The sequence below is a fragment of the Euleptes europaea genome, chromosome 13 (assembly GCF_029931775.1).
Source record: "Euleptes europaea isolate rEulEur1 chromosome 13, rEulEur1.hap1, whole genome shotgun sequence".
NCBI lineage: Eukaryota > Metazoa > Chordata > Lepidosauria > Squamata > Sphaerodactylidae > Euleptes > Euleptes europaea.
In genome coordinates this window covers 24,914,022-24,938,410 of record NC_079324.1, presented here as the reverse complement: position 1 = coordinate 24,938,410, position 24,389 = coordinate 24,914,022, and the positions used below count along the sequence as shown (strand labels likewise).

Genomic DNA, 24,389 nt, shown 5'->3' with positions numbered 1-24,389 from the left:
ATGGGAACTTAAGCTGATGGGATCAACTTTGCCACAACAGCTAGAGCAAAAGGAGATGATTGATCATTCTGCCCAGAGATTAAATATTTTTGCATGTGTGGCCACTTGTAATATTTTGTGTTCAAAGTTTGTATGATATTCAGCTGATGAACCAAAATTCAGATTATTTCTATTTGATTGTCTTTGACATGTAAACTCCCCACTCATGGGGGAAAATACCTGATGGTGTCTATTTTATCGTTGAATTGAATTGAATTACTCAATCATGAGGAATCCTGCTACATTAATACAACTCCAGAATATCATATGGTCCATTTTACTGAAGGTTCTTGAGCCAATTTTAAAGCTTCCATCCAAAACCTCGTATGCCATCATTTTGATGGGTTGGTGAATACTGAATACATTGGCAAAACTGAATTATGAACAGGATCAGTAGATCTATAAGACTTATTTTCATATCTGGTTTAGAATTTGTGAAATGTTAAGCAGTGTCACCCTTTGGGAGTTTCTACTATAATTGTACGATTCATTGCTTGGTAGAAAGGAAAACTGACAATTAACATGACTGGGCAAACAAAATACTGAAACTCTCAAAACAGAATTTACAGAAACACAGAATACAATTCAGAAAACAATGCTGAAGCAAAATTAAGCCCCATGATTTATAATGTACTGTTTTTAAGCAGCATGGTTACAGAAGTTGTCTTTGAGGTTGCTCGTGTAGAATTTTAGAGACTTACAGTTATACTGGCAAAAAGGAGAAAGCACAAAGTTCTCCGATTGTCTTGAACTTTTGTAGCAATTTTCCTTTTTTAAAAGTAGCAGATGGGGAAGTGTTGAAGGAATAGTTAAACTTTGAAATGGTCTCCACTTTTACCAAACAATTGCCCAGACTGTGGTTGTTTTTAGAAGAACAATGAGACACTCGTGTTACAGCAAATTTGGCAGTTTTTTGAATATATTAAATAAAACATGATTCAACAAGGTTTCTATGGTCCGTGGAGCTTGAAAGGTGCTTTTTTCTGACCAGTATTTCTAGTCAAATTTAGATGGTCCTACTCAGGTGGGGCCATAATATGCATAGTGTAAAATCACAAGTCCAGTTAACCATGAAAGCTAAATGGAAGCATGTGTGAAGGCAATATCCTCCAGATGCTAGCGACAAACAACAGGGATTCCTAATAAATAAATACCACCTTTGAACTAAGATAGAAATGTTTTATTACATACATACACACACACACAAATAGATACATCTGACTGCTACTGGGAACAAATGACGGATTTTGATATGAACCAGGAAAACAGTTACTATGTTTTAATGTTGCTTTCGTTTGCAGAATCATTTGTGTGTGTGTGTGTGTGTGTGTGTGTGCCGGGCTTAGAAGGCAACGCAGGCCAGCCAAAAGGGGGCATTCCCAAGCCATAACAGCGGCCCCGCCCCCCGGCCGGAGCCGTGACACCCTGGGAATGCCGGGACACCCCAGGAACGCCTCCCAGGATGCCACCGCGGCCTTTGCCAGTGTCCAGAAGCCGGCAGCAGGCTCCGTCGGCATCCGGGCCCTTCACGCCGGTGCTGGGGCCACAAACGCCGGCATGCACCACCTGGACGCCGGCGTTGTGGACCCTTGCGCTGTTGGACTCCTTCACCGGCCTCCTGAAGACTTTTGTCCTGGCTGCCAGCACGGCTCAGGAATACGCAGTTAGCCTTGGAGAATTCTATTGTCACAGTTATCACTCTCTGTGATTTTGAAGCCACAAAGTTGTGCGTGATGGACTCAGTATGGTATCAATTCTTATAAAGTTGCTCTGATAAAAAAGGGAACAGATGCGTTCATCTTAAACCTAAAATCTTAAGCTGAGTTGGTTGTTTCTTTATGAATCCTCTTTCAGATTCCTTTTTTTTAAATTCCTGGAGGGAAAAATGCATTCCATTTGAAGCTTATGCAATGTTAGTTTGATCCTAATAAAATCCACTCTGACAAGAGAATCCTGTTGACACATCTCACTACAACAGGGCTGAACAGGCAATAGATATCTTTTTTGGCTGTGAAAAGTTTACAGGGAGTTTAGACTCACCTATTTTTCTTAGATGACTAATTATCTGACAGCTCAGGCTGAATCCAATACTAGGAATAATTAGTGCTTTGTGGTGTGAAGATGCATCCCCCACCTAATGTGATTTCGACTTCACTAGCGCTACATTGACGTGCGTAATTGATGCTGAATCCCATGATGTTGGCAGTTTGTAGAGAATAATCAGATCTGGATTCCTTTAACTGTGTATTTGACGTAGATCTTCAGACTATCCAGCTTTTAAACAGAAAACATCCAGGGTGTTCAGAGTACAGATCAATCTCTACCATATACATGCATTCTGTTGGAGAGACAAGGGGCTTTTCAGGAAGCAAAATGTCACAGGTACAGCAGACACATTTTTGATGTGAGCATGTTTATGAGGGATGAAAAACTCTGTTTGCAAGTCTACAATGCATTGAAGGCAGATCATGGTTTGCTGCTATGTGAACAAGCCTGAGGATTCTGCGGAGTTTCTCCTCCTGATGTATAGTCAAGATTTTTGCAACTAGACCCCCCTCCTTTTATTTAAACCAGAAGGGGGAAAAACAAATAAAAAATATTTTTTAAAGAAGAGATACATAAAGTGAAAACAAAAATATAAAAGTGATGGCGGATATACATGAAAATTTCCATAAATGGTTTGCTAATATCTCAAAATAAGTCAGTTCTGCACTTGCACATGTATTCTAGAGGAGTCCAATCTAACTACTATGCAGTGTGATAATGAAGGCTGTCTACTACGTATAGTGATAATCAAGCCTATCTCTGAGCAATTGTAAAGATGAATGCAAGTTTGTGTGTGTAAAAAATCACCTCTTTATAGACTTCAAACCCCACATAGTTGATGTTGCAGATCAATGTCCTGAACAGGCATCAACTTTGACAGTGATATATGTGATTGGTACTGGAGGTAGAGGTGTTTCCAGCCATATGGGACTGGGGGAGGGGGGAGTCTTGCCTAGTGTAAGTAAGCAGACAATGCTTGGGATATTGCTCAGCTGTTTCTTGGAGCTTGGGTGGCTTCTTCTTTGTGGAGGAGCCCAGAGCACATTCCTGAGGGGGGGGGCGAGTCCTCTTAGGAGGTGACGTGACCTTGCCACCAGCATAAGTGTGTCTAATCATGCAAAAAAGCACACTTATGCTGGTGGCAAGGGTAGTTCTGCCGGCGCGGTCTCTCCGTGGCGCAGGCCACAGCGGAGAATTGCCGCACCAGCGTGGGGGGGGGTGTTCCTGGGGTGGGGGGAGGACTCGCTGGACGGCAGCTTCCTGTCCCCGTGCGCCCCATTACGCCGGTACCAGGAACAGCGTTGCTGTCTGCTTTTTAGCAGGCGCAGCCTCGCTGTTTTCAACGGGCCGAAAGGCCCCATTAAACAAAAAAAAGCCATGGAATGGCTTTTTTTGTTTGTTTATTGGCGTACGGGGAACGGCGTTAGGAGATGGCTTGCCTGTGCCTTCTCCCCACCATTTCCGTATGCCAGTTCTTGGGAATGCCTGGTCAGACTGGCTTCCTAGCCTTGTTCATTGTGCCCAGCTTCCTGGAGTCTTCAAATGATCAACTCCAGTGTTTTGCATATCTGTCTTGGAGCATTTTTGGTATTCTGGACAGGGATAAAAAAAAGAGAAGTTCCTGTGATCACTGTGTGATTTCCAAACTGGTTCAGCAGCAGCAGCAGCAGCAGCAGCAGCAACAACAACAACAACAACAACAACAACAATAACGACAACATGGAATAAAGAATGAAACCTCACCAAAAACAAAGTTCAGTTTTAAATAATAGGTCGGAACCAACACAACATTTCTGCTTATGCTAGAATTCTTGTGCCAGGTCTTATTTATTGTATCCCCACTTACATTTCCACTTGTGCAAGTTGTTGTGCAACCAATTTCTGGGTGTCGAGAACCCCTAGTCCAAGGGATACTTGGGATGGGCCACCAACACACAAAATTACAAAAACCCAGGGGTATGAGTCCTCACACCTCAGTCTTAGAAGCTGCCGGCAGCCCCTTTCTCTACCGAAACAGCCAGAAGCCAAGGGGCAAGCTTCCAACCTTCCTGGGATTAAAGTCAAGAAAGTCACTCCTTCAGTGTAGGTCATCTGCAGAGTGAGTTTCACAAAACAACCTGGTGGGTGTAGTCACGTAGGCCTAGGTACTGGAATTAGATTGAAGCCACCTGAAGACAAAACATCACAAGATATAACTGAAGTGATTTATTAAAATTGTGCAAGAATATTTCTAAACAGAACAGTGAAAATTAAAATAACAAAGGCTAAATCAAAAGGACCAACTATAGGCGTACCTCGGTTTATTGTACTTCGTTTTATTGCGCTTTGCAGATATTGCGCTTTTGAGCAAGTCTGTAGGCACCATTTTCCCAGCAGCATGTGCTGACTTTGTGTCTTCCTGTCATATTTTTGTAATTCTTGCAGTATTTCAAACTTTTTCATTATTGTTACAGTACATTGTTTTGTTTGACATAATGCTTAACAGACTACAGTATAGTGTAAATATAACTTTTACATGCAGTGGGAAACAAAAAACAACATGTGACTTGCTTTATTGCGATATTTGCTTTATTGCGGTTGTCCGGAACTGAACCCGCAATATCTCCGAGGTATGCCTGTACACAGTAATAACATTCGTTCAGATTACCAGATGTCACCCTTCCAGCTGAAATCCTCTGGCATTCAAAGCTCACTCTTATCCAAGAGTCAGCATGGACAGGCAGCATCTCTGACTAGGGTTGCCAGCTCCGGGCAGGGAAATACCTGGAGATTTGGGGGGTGGAGCCTAGGGAGGGTGTGGTTTGGGGAGGAGAGGGACTTCAATGGGGTATAATGCCTTAGATTCCACCTTCCCAAGTGGCCATTTTCTCCAGGTGAACTGATCTTTATTGCCTGGAGATCAGTTCTGATAGTGGAAGATCTCCAGCCCCCCACTGGAGCCTGGCAACCTTATCTCTGACCCATAAAGTAGGTCCCAAAGCAAAAGGTCTGAGGTTGGATCAAGGAGCCATGGATCAAGCCCCAAGATCAAAACTGGACTGAAAACGCTAAACTTTATAGCCCAGTGTCTGAGTTGGCCTGAGCTCATTTGACCAATCAGATCTGTGGCTGGTGATGTCAATTAGCTGTGTAACCCTGTTACTAGCCATGTGAACCAGGGGGGTCTGAGTGAGATGATGGGGTGGGGCTTCTCATAGGTGTCGAGGCTCATGATTTCATTTTCACTAATCGGATGGAATGTGGCTCCACTGTTCTCAGCCGTGGAGACTAGAAGGGAGTCAGGGGAGAAACTGCCTCCTCCCGGCACCTGGACTCTTATCTCAGTTGCAAAAGGTCACAGCTTGCTGGAGCTCCAGCAACAGCACAGTTCTTTTCCAACTTAAACTTTTCTATTGTTGGCTGGAAGCCTGAACCAATGTGTAAGAGAACAAGAAAATACACTAAAGGATTCAGTTTCTTGACAATGGGAGCTGTAATGTGTAGGGAGGGAAGCACTAGGTGTTGCACAAGATCTTGTGTAAGCAGAACTGTGCTAAGTCTGCTTCTGTTTCTGCTTGCTCATTGCTGGATCCAAGTCCCTGTGTATGCAAATGGGCAGTAAAAAAAAGTGTATACTTCTGTGGATAAGTGTATTGAATATGCAATGCGAGAAGGCAGATAATATCCATGGAAATTAAACAACAGGTTTCACTTACGGTCATATTGTTTGTGTTTATGCAGTCTTTGACTCCCATTCTTTTTTCTTACAAATGACCTTTCAAAGTTGTGTTTCCCCCTTTTTTTGTTAATTCCTCGACAACATGGGTGTCGCAAGACTGACACTTATCTTGAACGGTCCTGGAGTGTAATAGCATTGAATTCTAATCAAGCAAGGAACTTGAAACCAAGAATTAGATGTTATTATTGCAGCTTATAAGAGTAATAAATCTCCATTAGGTTAGGACACGTTTCACTTTTGTGTGCCTGCATGCACACATGTGTCATATCTGCCCGTGATTCCTTCCTTGAATATACTGGTTTTCCCCATCTTCAAAGCTCTATGCTAATAATTAATTTGCAGAGGACTTGAGTAATTAATCTTGCCAAGACAGTACAGCTTGATTGATCTTCTACCTTTAATCTAATTAGCCTGCACATAGGCGGGAGAGTGTAATCGCTGAACACTTTTCCATAAGGCTTTGAGGAAAGTCAACCTTTTTTGACAACCTGCTGAGAACATTCCGGTACATCACTCCTGGGGTAGTCATTAGTTGAATGTTTGAATTAAAAGGTGGAGAAATTGGTGAAGATAAAAATAATAATAATCAGGGGTCGGTTGAACATTCCCATTTTAAATGAGTATATCCCTTAGTATACTCAGGTTAATAATGTATCATTATAACTTGATAACACCCTATCAAAGGGCGCTGGGGGGGTCATAACAGCTAAGGGCTAAAATCAATTTTAGATGTGCCCAACTTTCATGTCATTGGGAAAGAGTCAAGAAGCAGTTCTGTGGTATGAAAAATAATAATATTGAATTGCAAGTGGTCGCTAAAGAATATTTGACTGAGGCTTCTGCAGAACATTTAAGGATTACAGTTAAGGGTATGTTTCTCTTCCTCAACCCATACCCCATCATTTTTCCTCCTCTTGTGATGTCTCCTTCCTCCTAGAGATGTGCCCTTGTAGAATAGCTAACAAATATCCAATTGTTGTGACCTCTTTTAAGAACATAAGAATATAAGAAAAATCATGCTGGATCAGACCAAGGTCCATCAAGTCCAGCAGTCTTTTCACGCAGCAGTACCATCCTGACTGTGTTCCACAGCACCTAATATATTAGGCATGCTCCTCTGATCATGGAGAGAATAGGTATGCATCACGACTAGTATCCATTTTAACTAGTAGCCATGAATACCCCTCTCCTTCATGAACATGTCCACTCCCCTCTTAAAGCCTTCCAAGTTGGCAGCCATCACCACATCCTGGGGCAGGGAGTTCCACCATTTAACTATGTGTTTTTCTTAATTAACATAACTCATCTGGCTGCTGACATGAATGGCTATCAGTAACTTCAGCCACAAACTTTCAGAAATATTATTTGTTTTCTAGCCAGAACTTCCAAGGGGGGGATTGGGGACGAAATTTGGGGGGCACATATCAGCTGGAGGGCTCTTGAAGCCTGTGTCATGCTTCATCCAGCCAAATGCCTATTATTTTCCTTGTGATGCAGTTCTGCCTGAAGCCACTAGGGGCGCGGGGAAGTCTGAGCACAGTAAAAGGCACTCTGACTATTAGCTAGACTCACCTTTCTGCAAGACTGAAGCCAATTTGCCTAACCCATCATGCTAAGCCCATCAACCAGTCCAGCGATGGAGTAAGACAAGTCAGCACAGCTGATGGCTGCAACAGTAACTGGCAGACTGCATCCTGTTCACAAGGCTGTAGTCTCCAATAGTATATCCTTCTTCCTTTCTTTGCACTAGGATTGCCAACCTCTGGGTTGTAGCTGGAGATTTCCTGCTATTATAACTGATCTCCAGCCAATAGAGATCAGTTCACCTGGAGAAAATCTTTGGGCACTTTCACGCATGCTGAATAATGCACTTTCAAGCCGCTTTCAATGCAGCTGGATCTTATGGTGTGAAATCGTGAAATCCACTTGCACAGGAAGTGCATTATTCAGCATGCATGAAAGCACCCTTTGTCTAGGGCCCCATGGTGGCTCTCAGTAGCCTTGTTTTTAGCAGTGGCTGGTATTATTATTATTATCACCCTGAGTCCTTCCTGAAAGAAAAGCAAGCTAAAAATAACATAAATAAGTAAATTTTTAAAATATCTTTTTTCCTTTGCTACCCGTTCCAGTTGTGAAAACTGCTGGGCATTTTCCTGGATGAGCGAGGTCTAATTTGGAGAACCAGTGGCTTTGAGGAAGGCACGACGGCATGATGATTGTGATAACCCAGAAAGTCTAAAAGGGCAACAAAGGGAAGAGGTCATTTTTGAATGAATGAATGCTGAAGGTGTTGATAGAGTTCCATTTATGCAGGCAGCTTTGAGGATGAGTTTATCGCTGGTATCTTAAATCCAGTATGGATTAGGCTGAGGGCTTATCACAGAGAGCAGGCTGCTCTGAGTGAAGCAACTCCTTATCTTGTCAGTTCTGTTTGAAAATGACAAGCAGACGAAACCTGCTACGTTTGGCCAATAGAAAGCTGATGATGCTAGGTCAGGAATGTCACCAAGCATGAATAACCATCCTCAGTGAGAAAGAATAGGTAACCCTTCTCTTCACAAGAAGCCTTCTTTTGCTTCTATTTTCTCCTCTCTCTTTTTTTTAAGTAGGCCGATTACACCATAAAATAAAGTTCAATGACATTTATATTTCCATTATTTATGAGACTATGAGGCAATCTTTTTTTATGACCTTCTCCCCCTCCCCCACCTATTATAGTTTAAGCGGTTCTTTCTTGCTTATCATTCGAGAATGCAAAAATAGAGTCTTTTAGAGCGGGTTTCTTTGATGCCTTTTCATAATTCAAGAGAAGTTGGGAAAGAGTGGACGCTTCCTCACTTGGCACGCTTCTCTGTGTCCTCGAAAAGAAAAAAAAGTATCATAATGCTCTGATATGGAAGCAAATTGTTCACTGAAATCAATAAGGTGATGTGCCTTTATCTCAGCTGGGGTCCAAAGAACCATTCAGCTACTTTCATGTACTGGTAGGGTTGCCAGGTCCCTCTTCACCACCGGCGGGAGGTTTTTGGGGCAGAGCCTGAGGAGGGCGGGGTTTGGGGAGGGGCGTGGCTGAGGAGGGTGGGGTTTGGGGAGGGGATGCCATAGAGTCCAATTGCCAGAGTGGCCATTTTCTCCAGGTGAACTGATCTCTATCGGCGGGAGATCAGTTGTAATAGCAGGAGATCTCTAGCTAGTACCTGGAGGTTGGCAACCCTATGTACTTGTGAAGGTATCAAACTTCTTTCTCAAACTGTGGTCCACCACGCCACACAGTAAACTACTTTTGGAGCTTGTCAGGTACCATATTTTGAGTGCCTGCCGGGTCAGGACCAATGTTTGCAGACACTGCAGTTATCTATAAAGCATACTTAACAGCAGCTGTCACATCATTGGGATTTCAATCTATGCCCATGGTGCTTCTTGCCGGTCCTTTTCCAGAAAAAAAACCCTGGGCTCAATGTATCTGTATCTGTGGTAGCTCAGTGGAAGATCTACCCCACTATATCCTGGCCGTCCCTCTTTACATCGAACCCCAGAATAAGTTCCTGATAAATATTCTTTCCACTTTACACTCATTATCCGATGCTGACAAACTACTTTTCTTGCTTTCTGATATCGACCCTTTTGTTTCCCAAAAAATGGCACGTCATGGCCTAGCAGCCAGGAAAATCAGGGCAAAGAAAGCAACTAAATGAGGAAAGGAACCGAATTGGTGTGTTTTAATCTCATCGCCTTTAAGGTGTTTTATATTTATATTTATATTTTAAGTTGTGGTAGTATTGTCTAGATTGTAAAGGCCTATGGAGAGGGATAATAAACACATGTCTGACTGACTATAAAGGATACCTACTCAATCACACATAACCACTCAGGATTTGTTCCCAGAGAGCGTGAGGAAAGATGAAAACCACTCTATGTCTTCGCATTTATATTAGGGTAATAGAAATAGATACCTGAAGAAGTGAGCTGTGGCTCACGAAAGCTCATACCCTGCCAGAAAATATTTTTGTTAGTCTTTAAGGTGCTGCTGGACTCTTGCCCTTTTCTACTACTGCAGATAGACTATCACGGCTACCCACTGTGAATTATATTAGGGTAATGTCATTGACAAACGATTGAAGCAAAGGAGGCTGGACAGGATTAGGTTTGGAGCTTGGAGAAGAGAAGAAGTAAAAGCCACAGTTCTGCAGGCTGAAAAGCAGGCTAGGAACTGACAAGAAGGCTAACAGAAGAGCCACTCAGCAGGAGGATGGCAAGGAAGGCCCAGAAGGAAAGCCTAGTTGTTTCTCTTCCGGGTGTGTAGCCAGGGTTGTCAGTTCCGGGTTGGGAAATACCTGGAGATTTGGGGGGCGGGTCTGAGGTGGGCATGGTTTAGAGAGGGGAGGGACTTCAATGCCATAGAGTCCAATGGCCAAAGTGGCCATTTTCTCCAGGGGAACTGATTTCTATCGCCTGGAGATCAGTTGTAATAGTAGGAGATCTCCAGCCACCACCTGGGCTATGGCCTTGTCTATGGAGCAGGGAGGCATGATCTGTATCATAGTTCTTCTGGGGCGAGTCCTGCATCTCCAGAAGTATACCATGGCAGGGCCAGTGGGTAGATTCCCCCAATTACAATGTCACTGCTTTCGACCCCCACAGATTCTTTGGTGTTGTGCCTTGTACAGCACCTGAGAGTCAGTAGGTAAGAAAAGATTTCTTTCTTTATCCTATTGCTTCTCATCTTTGGAACCTAGGGTTGCCAACCTCCAGGTAGTGAAGGAAAATAAAGACACCTCTGCACACGTATCAGAAAGATGAGGAAATTAGTACAGGAGTATAGCTGTTACCAAAGCCAAATATATTGTAGCTGTATTTTTCACAGTATGTGGTAACACAACCACCCTTAACAATTCTATATACTATAACAAAAGATGTACAATTTTACATAATGAAATGTCAAAGCAAGTAACACATTAATTCCTCCAGCAGGTAAGTAATGAAGTACAGTTTGCAAGAAATGTTCTTATAGGATGCTCTATCCTTATAGCAGCAAGATGTGCATAGAAGGAGAGACACGAAGTCTTCTCTTAAGATGCTCTTTGTTCACACAACAGCAAGTTATGCATAGAAGGAGAAAACGATCGTTTCAGGGCATAAAGCCCATTTCTTCATCAGTTCTTCCTATGTAATACAATAAATAAATAAATAATACTTTTCAATTGTCTCCAATTCTTCTAAATTACTGGTCTCATTTATCAATAAGTTACTAAAATTCTATCACAGTTAGTCATTTAAATATGTACAAAAATACTTACAAAAATATAATGCTTGCAGTTATATTTCATCATCCACAATATCTGGTTTCAAGCGAATAACCATTTCATAAATAGAATACATTACGCTTCCCCATAGGAGTAAGGTGCTGAGTTCCTTCCACTCTAGGTAAGGACTCAAGTGGCGTTATTCACGTAATCATCTGAGTAACTTAAATAACCATAAATGACCATCCGGTGTGTGCTTCGTGCCCCGGCTGATGCACTTCTGTTAGAAAGCAAATCTTAAAGCGACAGTACCTATTTACAAGAAGCAAGACAAGTCATTCTCTAAATTCAAACCATGAGGTGCCATGGTGTTCAGGATATGTATAAAGTAAGCCTCCTTACGTCTAAGGATTCTTTCATTGTCGCTCTTATTAAATCTATTAGGTTGTAAGCGCCAAATGACAAAAAATCTCAGATCATTTTCATTATGTTTATACTGCAGAAAATGATCAACAACCGGGGCTGTAGTTATGCCCGCCCTAATCCTGGATCTGTGCTCCAGAATGCGTGCTTTGATGGGTCGTATGCTAGATCCAACGTAAATTCGTTGGCAGGGACAGATTAAACAATAAATACAATATTTGGTATTACAGTTAGAGAAGGAATGTATTTTGAAAGTGAAATCAGAGTCCGTTCTTTTAAATTCTTTCACTTCCAAGGCATAATTACACGCCAAACAGATTTAATAAGAGCGACAATGAAAGAATCCTTAGACGTAAGGAGGCTTACTTTATACATATCCTGAACACCATGGCACCTCATGGTTTGAATTTAGAGAATGACTTGTCTTGCTTCTTGTAAATAGGTACTGTCGCTTTAAGATTTGCTTTCTAACAGAAGTGCATCAGCCGGGGCACGAAGCACACACCGGATGGTCATTTATGGTTATTTAAGTTACTCAGATGATTACGTGAATAACGCCACTTGAGTCCTTACCTAGAGTGGAAGGAACTCAGCACCTTACTCCTATGGGGAAGCGTAATGTATTCTATTTATGAAATGGTTATTCGCTTGAAACCAGATATTGTGGATGATGAAATATAACTGCAAGCATTATATTTTTGTAAGTATTTTTGTACATATTTAAATGACTAACTGTGATAGAATTTTAGTAACTTATTGATAAATGAGACCAGTAATTTAGAAGAATTGGAGACAATTGAAAAGTATTATTTATTTATTTATTGTATTACATAGGAAGAACTGATGAAGAAATGGGCTTTATGCCCTGAAACGATCGTTTTCTCCTTCTATGCATAACTTGCTGTTGTGTGAACAAAGAGCATCTTAAGAGAAGACTTCGTGTCTCTCCTTCTATGCACATCTTGCTGCTATAAGGATAGAGCATCCTATAAGAACATTTCTTGCAAACTGTACTTCATTACTTACCTGCTGGAGGAATTAATGTGTTACTTGCTTTGACATTTCATTATGTAAAATTGTACATCTTTTGTTATAGTATATAGAATTGTTAAGGGTGGTTGTGTTACCACATACTGTGAAAAATACAGCTACAATATATTTGGCTTTGGTAACAGCTATACTCCTGTACTAACCTCCAGGTAGTAGCTGGACATCTCCTGATATTACAACTGCTCTCCAGCCAATAGAAATCAGTTCCCCTGGAGAAAATGGCTGCTTTGACAATTGGACTCTATGGCATTGAAGCCCCTCCCCTCCCCAAACCCTGCCCTCCTCAGGCTCCATCCCAGAACCCCCCCCCACTGGTGGTGAAGAGTGACCTGGCAACCATACCAGAACCAAATAGTGCAGATGCAACTGAAGCCTCCAAAGACGGCAAGTTTACAGTTTACTTTTCTTACACGTTATGTACCTTATGTAAATTTCTCAGCATTTACACCAGGTAAGATACTATTTTTGTCACATTATTTGTATGATGGCTCAGAGAGACTGCCATCAGTGCTTGTTTATTGTTTGTAAACTACCTGGAGGTTGGCAACCCTACATGAGGGGCAAGTGGTGTAGCGTTTAAGAGTGGTGGTTTGGAGCGGTGGACTCTGATCTGGAGAACCGGGTTTGATTCCCCACTCCTCCACATGAGCGGCGGAGGCTAATCTGGTGAACTGGATTTGTTTCCCCACTCCTACACACGAAGCCAGCCGGGTGACCTTGGGCAAGTTACAGCTCTGTTAGAGCTCTCTCAGCCCCACCTACCTCGCAGGGTGGCTGTTGTGGGGAGGGGAAGGGAAGGTGATTATAAACTGATTTGATTCTCCCTTAAGTGGGAGAGAAAGTCAGCATATGAAAACCAACTCTTCTTCTTCTTCAAATTAGAGGTCTGCAGCAGGAAGGGGGAATTGGCAAAAATTACATCATCCTTTCCATTTATGGAATGTTTTATTGAGGATCCAGCTGAATGAAAGAAAGCTCTCCCTTTGTCTCTTGGGATTCTCTATTCCACTGTAAGACAAGGTTCCACTTGAGCTCAATTTCTAACACTCTCGGAACCACATTCCATAATAAACAATCAGAAATAATCATCAGATGGTAGTGAAATTTCCAGGAAAGATGGGATTGACTTTAATATCGGCAATAGAGATTCTACCCTCATGTGAGTATGTGACATAACGTTTCTGTGGCCTGATCGTATCAAGAGCGGACTTTATTTAAGGGCTCATATATGGCAATACTGGTGGAACAGTATAGATTGAAGCATTGAGACAACTTAGCATATTACAATATGAGATTTAACAGTGTTGATGGTTCACGAAGAATATCTGTTCTGGTATTGTTCATGGTGCCCTGACCTGGATGGCCCAGGCAAGCCTGATCTCACCAGATGTTGGAAGCTAAGCAGGGTCAGCCTTGGTTAATACTTGGATGGGAGACCACCAAGGAAGTCCTGGGTCATGACTCAAAGGCCAACCATCTCTGAAAATCTTTTGCCTTGAAAACCCTTTGGAGTTGTCATAAGTCAGCTGTGACTTGACTGCACTTTCCACCACCATTGTTCATGGTATTCTAGACAGTAATCCCATTCTATGTAAGTGTATGTATTTGTAATTGCTTAGGTATATGGTTGGGTCTTTTTACTAATTTTAGTTCTAAAACCCCAGATTTCATATACATTCCCCTCATTGAAAATAATGATTTGACAAGTACATACTCTCCCCCCTCAAATCTTTGTGTGTGTATGTGTGTTAAGTGCCGTCAAGTCGCTTCCGACTCATGATGACCCTATGAATCAATGTCCTCCAAAGTGTCCTATCCTTAACAGCCTTGCTCAGATATTGCAAATTGAGGACCATGGCTTCCTTTATAGAGTCTATCCATCTCTTGTTGGGTCTTCCTCTTTTCCTGCTGCCTTCAACTTTACCTAGCATGATTGTCTTTTCCAGTGATTCTTGTCTTCTCATAATATGTCCAAAGTACGACAGCCTGAGTTTAGTCATTTTAGCTTCTAGGGTCAGTTCAAGCTTGATTTGACCAAAAACCCACTGATTTGTTTTTGGGTTTTTTGGTGGTCCAGGGTATCCGTAACACTCTCCTCCAACACCACATTTCAAAGGAATGTACTTTCTTCCTATCAGCTTTCTTCATTGTCCAGCTCTCACACCCATACATAGTAATCTAATCTTTAGCTTTACCTTTAATCCCTGGGGGTAGCATAAGCTTTCTGTGACTGAATTGACAGCCCCAAGAATGGAGTGACCGCCCCTGGTACTGGAATCAGTAGTCTGGAACTAGATCGACAGCCTTTAGAGCACTGATTCTAGTCCCAGGGGCTTTTTTCCCCACTCTGGGGACTGTCATACCAGGCCCAGGGCAGGATTCTTGTAATCCATCCCACATTTTCATTGCTGCAATGTCTTTCAATGGCACCTATGCAAATCAATTGGCATTCCTGGCTCCCATTATATCCAGCAGGCCTTTGGTCCTCTCCCATTGTTCCCAGCAGGCATTCCTGTTATTCATTTTACTATGTCCTCATAATGGCAGACCATAATTGACTCAATAAAGGAAGCCACAGCCTTCAATTTGCAAGATCTGAGCAAGTCTGTCAGAGATAGGACATTTTGGAGGACTTTCATTCATAGGGTCGCCATGAGTCGGAAACGACTTGACGGCACTTAACACACACACACATAATGGCAGACCAACAGAAATGAATGGGGGGAGGGGGTTTGCAAAGGAAGCCACTTGTATTTTGTGAAAGGAAACAAACATGTTAAAACAAGAAAGGAGGCAAACACAGAGTTTTTAGTGGAAAACTAAGAAGTTTTTATTGTCACCCAGTCTCTGTAAGAGTAGGAAAATGCAGACTATTTTTTAATGCTGTGGCTGGCCAGAGTTCTCCTGCTCAGCTGCTGCATGGCCACCATATTAAGAATCAGTGGAGAGAACAGAGTCTGTGCTGAGAGGCATCTGCTTTGGAGATCTGTGAATATGACCTTCTTGGTCCAATTCACTTGCAACTTGGGGAGTCTTTAGATTAGAGGCAGGAGAGTATGTACTTGCCAAATGTAGTAACATTACCTTTATAAACAGCTGCCCTAGATTTCTTCTACATTCCCCTCATTGAAAATAATGAGTATGAACTCTGAAACCACACAGATTTGAATCTGAAATGGTAATGTTCTACCTGGAAATAAGTGTAACGGCCTACCTGGAAAGAAGCAATCACAATAAATAAATCAGCTCCAAATCCCGGATCTGACATTATAATGATTTTTTTTTTCTTGGCACACACTCCTATTGATATCTGAAGTCCAGAATCATAGAGTTGGAAAGGACCATCAGGGTCATCTAGTCCAACCCCCTGCACAATGTAGGAAATTCCCAAAAACCTCCCCCCATACTCCAGTGACCCCTACAACATGCCCAGAAGATGGCCAATAATAATAAAAATCCTCCAGGATCCCTGGCCAATCTGGCCTGGAGGAAAATTGCTTCCTGACCACAAAGTGGCAATTTGCATTTCACTGGGCATGTAAGAAGGGGCCACGAGATCCAAAACACTGACAAGACCCTTCCTGAACTCCCTCTCATGCCTACATTCACAGAATCAGTTCATTTTTAGTTCAATATTTATTATGGACCACAGGTAGGGTTGCCAACCTCTGGGTACTAGCTGGATATCTCCTGCTATTACAACTGATCTCCAGCCAATAGACATCAGTTCCCTTGGAGAAAATGGCCGCTTTGGCAATTGGACTCTATGGCATTGAAATCCCTCCCCAAGCCCCGCCCTCCTCAGGCTCCACCCCAAAAACCTCCCACCGGTGGCGAAGAGGGACCTGGCAACCCTACCCACAGGCCATTCAGAAGCCGGAAAAAAAAACACTCTTTAGAGATCAGCTATAATTCCAGGTGATCCTGAGGCCCCCACCTGACTGGTAGCCCTCACAGATAGCCAAGGAAGCTACTTGGGACCCAGAAGACCAATTTCCATAGAATTACAATGACTCAGAGAACAGAGCTTAAGCCCATCTCCTAGTAGCTCAAGTCCACCCTTAGCTAGCAGGTCACCTAGACAGCTTCTTTCTAATAAAGGGTCAATAGCCCAAGAAATCACCTGAGCTCCGAAGATGTGTTTTATCTCTTACGGTGCTCTGACTGTAGTGAAAAATTACAAAACGAGCCCCAAAGGGCACGGAAAATAACTCCCCTGCTTGACACAAAAGTTTGCCCCATTTAAAAAGAAAAAGAAAACGAGAACATTACGAGGTTAAAAGTGGAAGGGAGCAGGGGGGATTTAGCAAATGATAAAGGTGTAGAAAAAGTAATAGCTTTGTCTACAGAGCCAGTGAAATAATAGTTCTTGGTGCCTTTTCTTTTAGCATGATGTATAAGGGTCAACCTCCACTTGTTATAGATTTCCTGCAGTGCTGAACGATAAATACATCTTTCTCTGAAGCTAATAACAATTTGTTCCTTGTTTCCCCCCACCACCATCACCCCCGGGGCATTGGCCATTACTTCCTGAGGGCCCAGGAGACTAGTGGCATGTTCTCTATATGGATATGCAATTTAATCTTGTCCTATACTAACAGCAAGGTGGGCCAAACGGAGTCTGCTTTCAGAACCACGGAAAACTTGGAGCGATGCAGATGTGTAACCCAGCGTTTCCACGCGTGCTGACGGTGAACTTGCATTTTGGGCTTGTTTCCTGAATTAGAATTTGTACCACACATATTACTGTACCACACATATTATTGAGAGCCAGTGTGGTGTAGTGGTTAAGAGCTGTGGTTTGGAGCGGTGGACTCTGATCAGGAGAACCGGGTTTGATTCCCCATTCCTCCACATGAGCGGAGGAGGCTAATCTGGTGAACTGGATTTGTTTCCCCACTCCTACACATTAATCCAGCTGGGTGACCTTGGGCAAGTCACACTCTCTCAGCCCCACCTACCTCACAGGGTGTTCGTTGTGGGGAGGGGAAAGTGATTGTAAGCTGGTTTGATTTTTCCTTAAGTGGCAGAGAAAGTCAGCATATTAAAACAAGCTCTTCTTCTTCTTCTTCTTCTTCTTCTTCTTCTTCTTCTTCTTCTTCTTCTTCTTCTTCTTCTTCTTCTTCTTCTTCTTGTATCAGAAAAGTGTGCTTAATTTTCAGATTAAGTGTAAGCCAGGCCCTGTAATGAACGAGGGGATGTTCTCTCTCACATTTTTTTAAGGTTTATTTTGGCGAAAAGTATGATTCACTTTCTGCTACTGGTTTTGTAGATTTGTTAGTCTTGTGTGTGCGTGTGTGTTTGGTACACAGTCCATACAGTAATGGTAATGTCCAAATGACCTTGAAAAAAGCCATACATTTCCCCGGGGGAAATTTGCTGTAAGAATGTAAAATGGCACCAACCTAAAGAACCGCAGATTTGATTTGAGCAAGGGAGATGCAAAATCAGATTGGGGATTTGGGGGGGGGGGTCAGAACTGCAGGAACAAGGCATTTAAAAGCACCCTAGGTTTTGCCTACTGAGATTTTTTAAGGCTTAAGAAAGAATGCTGGAAGAGAGCAAAGAGTCACTGAATACGATTCTCGAAGCGTATTGTGTCTCCTTTAGTAACTAATTCTCCTTAGGGGTTTGGAGGGTTGTGAACAGGGGCAATTATCAACTCAAGAGTACAGTTGTTACTGAATTTTGCAATCCTACTGTTTTGTTTCTTTTACACATTCAGTTGCTAGTGGAACTGAAAGTAGGGTTTGACATAGCACTTAATAAAGTGCTATATCCCCCTTAAAATCCATCTCCACAGGCAAGGTCTTTCTTTTCATCTTCTTGGAAGTAAATCCCCTTTAGCAAATGTCCTTGTTCTTCCTGAAATTTCACTTTTGTCCCAGTGTTTTGGAATAAGACTTGATCCACACGTTGATGTCAGAAAATCCAGAAGGTGAATGGTTATAATAACATAATAACCAACGATGTGCTGGTGTTTCTCCATTAATTACTTCCTGCTCTCAAGGGGCTTTCGGATTATCTCCCTACACGTATGAATAAATGCTTGACTCCCAACCCCATTGTGAGAGCCAGCATGGTGAAGTGGTTAAGGTGACAGACTAGGATCTGGAAAACCCGGGTTCAAATTCCCACTTCAGTCGCACACTCTTAGTCCTGACCCTGGCTAGTATTTGGATGGGAGACCACTAGGGTCATGACATGGAGACAAGCAATGGTAAACCACCTCTGAACACCTCTTGCCTTGAAAACTATGGGGTCATCATAAGTCAACTGTGACTTGATAGCAAAAAGAAAAAAGAAATCAACCTCTTTGGAGTGAGGAAATGGGAACTTATACTTCTTTAACTTAGTAGCAAGTCAGAGTCACTGCTCATCTTTAGGCCATTGTTTACTAGCATTAAAACCCTATAATGAAAGAATGATAACTTTCAAAAGGTCTTCAGTGAGCTATCCAAATGAGTTTTCCTTTGGAATGGCATTCTAACACATGAAGACATGAAGCTGCCTTATATAGAATCAGACCCTTGGTCCATCAAAGCCAGTATTGTCTACTCCTACCAGCAGCGGCTCTCCAGGGTCTCAGGTAGAGGTCTTTCACATCACCTACTTGCCCTAGACCCTTTAACTGGAGATATTGGGGATGGAACCTGGGACCTTCTGCATGCCAAGCAGATGCTCTGCCACTGAGCCACGGCCCCTCCCCTGAGGAGGAAAGTATCCCAATGGAAGGAGGCTTGCTGCATTTATGTATCTACTTTGCCCTAGGGCAATGACAGCTGTGTTCTTCATTAGAACTTAGAGCAGAAGGCAGCCCACACTAGTTGATGTGTTCCACTTTCTAAAGGAAATGAGTGGTTTGCACAGCCAAAAACATCCTTGAATGGCTTTGACTCATCTTGATTGGCATTTTTTAAAAAAATACAATGTTGTTGTAATTCCCCTGACTTCCTTTTCAGATAAATCATTGCAACAGCCTAATCAGCTCCATTTGAAGCTAAGACATGACTACTGTGAAGGAAATGACTTTTCATATTGTAATTGCGGAAAGCAGAAGAGAAGTCTTGAAAAATTGTCAACTCCTTAATGGGGCAGAGTTGTCTTCTCAGAAATGTTCTTGGCATAGGGCTTGAATAGGCAAATTGCAAGCCAGCATGCATCAGTTAGAAAATCAAAATTGTAAACGCCAGATTTTGTAACATTTGCATGCCATATTGCTCTAGCCACCTGCTTATTTTCCAGTGACTTCTCCTGTTCTTGCTTATCTTTCTCCACCCGTTTCATGACGCCCATCCTCCTCCTCCTCCTGTTCCTTCACATATCTGCCCCACCTACCTTTTATTCCCTGTCTACACCTTCACTTGTCCTTGAAATAATCAGTTGTAAAGCACCCATAAGTACAGCAGTGATTGCTTATCCAAAATAATGCTGTGAAATAATAGGTTGTGCCTTATTCTGAAAGTGGAATGCATTCTTAAGTTGACATAACTGAAGGGAGGGATGCTATGAACTTGGGGTGGGGGGAAGCAATTGACATTCAGACTTCCCTTATTATCAATGCCAGTTCAAACACCTTATGTGCTTGTTGTGAGAATCTGCTGGCAATTGAAAATGAGCAACATTGCGAGTACTTTTGCATCTGTACAGTGACAGCATTTGGCATAGAAACTGGCTGGGTAGCTATTGCAGGTGCATGCTCACAATTTACTGGCTTTGCTTGCCTTGTGTATACCTCAGGGTCATCATGGGCTGGGACGAACCATTTAAAATAATCTGAAGTTAGAATGTCTCATCTGATCTCAAAAGCCAAGCAGGGTCAGCTCTGGTTAGTATTTGGATGGGCGACCTCCAAGGAATACGAGGGGTGTGACACATAGGCAGGCAATGGCAAGCCACCTCTGAACGTCTCTTGCCTTGAAAACCATATGGGGTTGCCATAATTCAGCTGTGGCTTGATGGCACAGCACAAAAAGTTAGACTGTGGATACCTTGTCTGCACTTGGGTAGTCAGTGGTATTCATCAGTTGGCAGCATTCGTCCTAAACTAAAATGATCAGGGGGCTAGAGTAACTGCCTATGAGGAGTGGTTAAAACACTTACGGCTGTTTAGTTTGGAAAGAAGGCGGTTAAGGGGAGACATCATAGATGTCTATAAAATATTCACGGTATGGAGAGAGTGGACAGGGAGAAGCTTTTCTCCCTCTCTCATAATACTAGAATGCAGGGTCTTCTGCTGAAGCTAGAGGGTGAGAGATTCAAAATAGATAAAAGGAAGTATTTCTACACACAATGCATAGTTAAATTGTGGAACTCCCTGCCGTAGGATGTGGTGATGGCTGCCAACTTGGAAGGTGTTAAGAGGTGAGTTCATGGAGGACAGGGCTATTCAAGGCTACTGGTTAAAATGAATACTAGTCATGATGGATACCTATTCTCTCTAGTATCAGAGGAGCATGCCTATTATATTAGGTGCTTTGCAACACAGGCAGTACAATGCTGCTGCAGTTGTCTTGTTTGTGGGCTTCCTTGAGGCACCTGGTTGGCCACTGTATGAACAGACTGCTGGGCTTGATGGACCTTGTTCTGATCCAGCATGGCCTTTCTTATGTTCTTATTATATTAGGTGCTGTGGAACACAGGCAGAATGCTGCTGCAGTCATCTTGCTTGTGGGCTTCCTAGAGGCACCTAGTTGGGCACTGTGTGAACAGACTGCTGGACTTGATAGGCCTTGGTCTGATCTTATGTTCTGTTGGTGTGTGATCAGAACTGGACTGAGCTACAGTTCCTAGGTGGCGGTGCAAGAAAAGATAAATTCAGTGCAAACTAACATGGAGCCACCCTGCTTTGGAAGTCTGGATGGTAGACAGAATGTACAAGGTTGGAAATATATAATGAGATATGCACTACAGCTTCCCCACCCCCATTTCACCAGGATCAGGACAACCAAAGAATGTACATAAGCACCATCAAGTCACAACTAGTTTATGGGGACTGCAATGAGAAGGTTTCAAGGTAGATGGGAAGCAGAAGTGGTTTGCCATTGTCTTCCTCTGCAACCAGTCTCCCATTTAGGGGAGGGGCTGAGGCTGTTTGTAGAGCATCTGCCTGGCATGCAGAAGATCCCAGGTTCAATCCCCGGCATTTCCAGTTAAAGGGACTAGGCAAGTAGGTGATGTGAAAGACCTCTACCTGAGACCCTGGAGAGCCACTGCCGGTCTAAGTAGACAATACTGACTGGGATGGACCAAGGGTCTGATTCAGGATAAAGCAGCTTCATGTGTTCGTGTATACTGACCCTGCTTTGCTTCTGAAATCTGACAAGATCATGCTACGACACACTGCCTTCCCTCCCACATCCAAGTAAACCTCTTTTTAAAATTTATTTTTGAAAATATAACAAATTTATATGATTGTGTTTACTTCGTAGCCTTTCACAATGTGACATGGCATTAAACCAAGATGAGGGATGGCAAGTACAGTATGAGAATGGACATGTTCTAAAGGTTTTTTGATCCCATTTTGAATGTTCAAAAATGATTTGAACGTTCCCCCCCCCAAGATTGTAGAGTTCTGCTTGCCATCTGCAAATGAACTGTAATCCAAGCAGAAGATAATAGAGCATCACAGATAGAAGAAAACTGTAGCTGCCCACATCCAAATCTTTTTTTTTTTTATTATGTGGGCTGTCTTCATTCATTTAGCAATTGGACTGAAAGAAAAATATGTTTAAAAGCTGAAAGGATTTTTTTTTAATGCATTAAAAAGTTCTTAACTGCCTTTTTGCCAAGGGGCCCAGGAGACCATGCAAAACTAAAAATAAATACATAAACCAACCAACAAAACTAGACTGGCACTGATTTTCTAAATTATCAGTGCAATCCTAAAGAGAGTAACTCCACTGTAACCCCATTGAATTGAAATGAATGGGTTTAGGCTGGAATAACTCTCTTTAGGATTGCACCATATGTTTCTTACTCTGCCAAGTTCACTTTGTGTTCCATTCCTCAATTCTGATTTAATTAGGACAAAAATTCTAAATGTTACTTCTGGAATAGGATCGTGCATAGTTTGCAGCAGTGTTCAGTTCCCATCCTTACCCCTTTGCAACCTTACTCTTACTCTGAGAGCCAGTGTGGCATAGTGGTTAGGAGCGGCAGACTCTAATCTGGAGAACCAGGTTTGATTCCCCCACTCCTACACATGAAGCCTGCTGGGTGACCTTGGGCCAGTCACAGTTCTCTCCGAACTCTCTCAGCCCCACTTACCTCACAAAGTGTCTCTTGCGGGGTGAGGAAGGGAAGGCAGTTTGAAAGGTAACCCAGTTTGAAACTCCTTAAAGGTAGAGAAAAGCAGGGTATAAAAACCAACTCTTTGTCTTCTTGTCTCCTTTGTGCCACAGTTACACATATGAGCATTGGTAAAATATCCCCCCCAAACAATTTTGATGGAGTTGTGTGTCAGCATTCTTTTTTTGTGCTATGTTTCACTGCTTTAAACAGGAAATCTTGAGCCTAGGTAGAACACCCACTAAAAGAATCGTATACAATGGTATATGTGAATAAAACCCACCTGTCCAAGGCTGTTTCCACACTGAGATTTTCACCTGGGTAGAATACAACATGCCCCTGTTTTATTCTTAGGGTTGCCAGGTCCATCTTCACCATTGGCAGGAAATTTTTGGGGTGGAGCCTGAGGAGGGCGGGGTTTGGGGAGGGGAGGGACTTCAATGCCATCGAGTCCAATTGCCAATGTGGCCATTTTTTTCCAGGTGAACGGATCTCCGTCGGCTGGAGATCACTGTTCTCATTCCAAGCATGGTTCACGAGGTCCTGGCCTTTCTCTTAAACCAGAGCAAAGAAAAATCTCCTTTGCTCTGATTTACAGGTCAAAAGTCATGCCAGATGCAGCTAGGCCCTCGGGGTGAACGCCCTGCCCACAGTGCTGCCTTCTGACTGGCGGTGCTAAGCTCTCCTGTCTCCCCTCTCTTTTAAGCTCTTTTACGAGGCTTTTTTTTTCTTTAATGACTGTTGGGGAGTGGTGAATTGCTGGACCACAGGTCCAAGATTCTCCTCAAGTTGGCACTTCTGAAACAAGGAAGAAGGATGTGGCAAGGGGTTGGTTGGGAAAGGGCAGCACCAATAGCATGTGGCGTGGGGCAGTGGTGTGTAAAAACCATCTGGCTCTCCCAAATCCTATTTGTTGCCATAAAAAAAAAATTGTGGACATATTATGGTACAACATTGTACTATGATAATTACAGTAATAATCTTTATATTTTCCATTACATTTTGCAGTTTTTGAATTACATATACACCTTTTGGGTATTTTTTTTTTTTTATGCTACTACAATTATTTTTTAGACCTCTGGTACTCTTAGGGTTGCCAGCTCTGACTTGGGAAATAACTGGAGATTTTGGAGGTGGAGCCTGAGGAGGGTGGGGTTTGGAGAGGGGAAGGACTACAATGTCATAGAGTCCAATTACCAAAGCAGCCATTTTCTCCAGGGGAACTGACTTCTGTCGCCTGGCGATGAATGGTAATAGGAGGAGATCTCCAGCCCCCACCTGGAGGTTACACAAACAATATTAGCCTGCTGTAATAAGACGTCAGAACCAAACAACAGCAGTATGGACTGTGTGTGCTAACAAATAATATCATACAAATCCAAATTAGTTCATCAACAGTATATTCTAATGCATAACAGAGTGTGTCACAATTCTTATAGTGTTAGTATACACACAAAGTCAACTACAGAACTAACAAAGTCATGTCTCATAAGTCCAATTCAATTATCAGTGCTTGAGAAAACATCCAACACAAAATTAGAGTCCAGAGCACATCAGCATACTCTCCTGGGAATGAGTAC

General features: G+C 42.6%; 1 protein-coding gene across 2 annotated transcripts in view; it reads left to right on the top strand.

Annotated features, from left to right (window-relative positions):
• Positions 1 to 24,389, top strand: part of PCDH11X (protocadherin 11 X-linked) — a 793,680-nt gene that overhangs the window by 604,643 nt on the left and 164,648 nt on the right. The window lies entirely within an intron of this gene.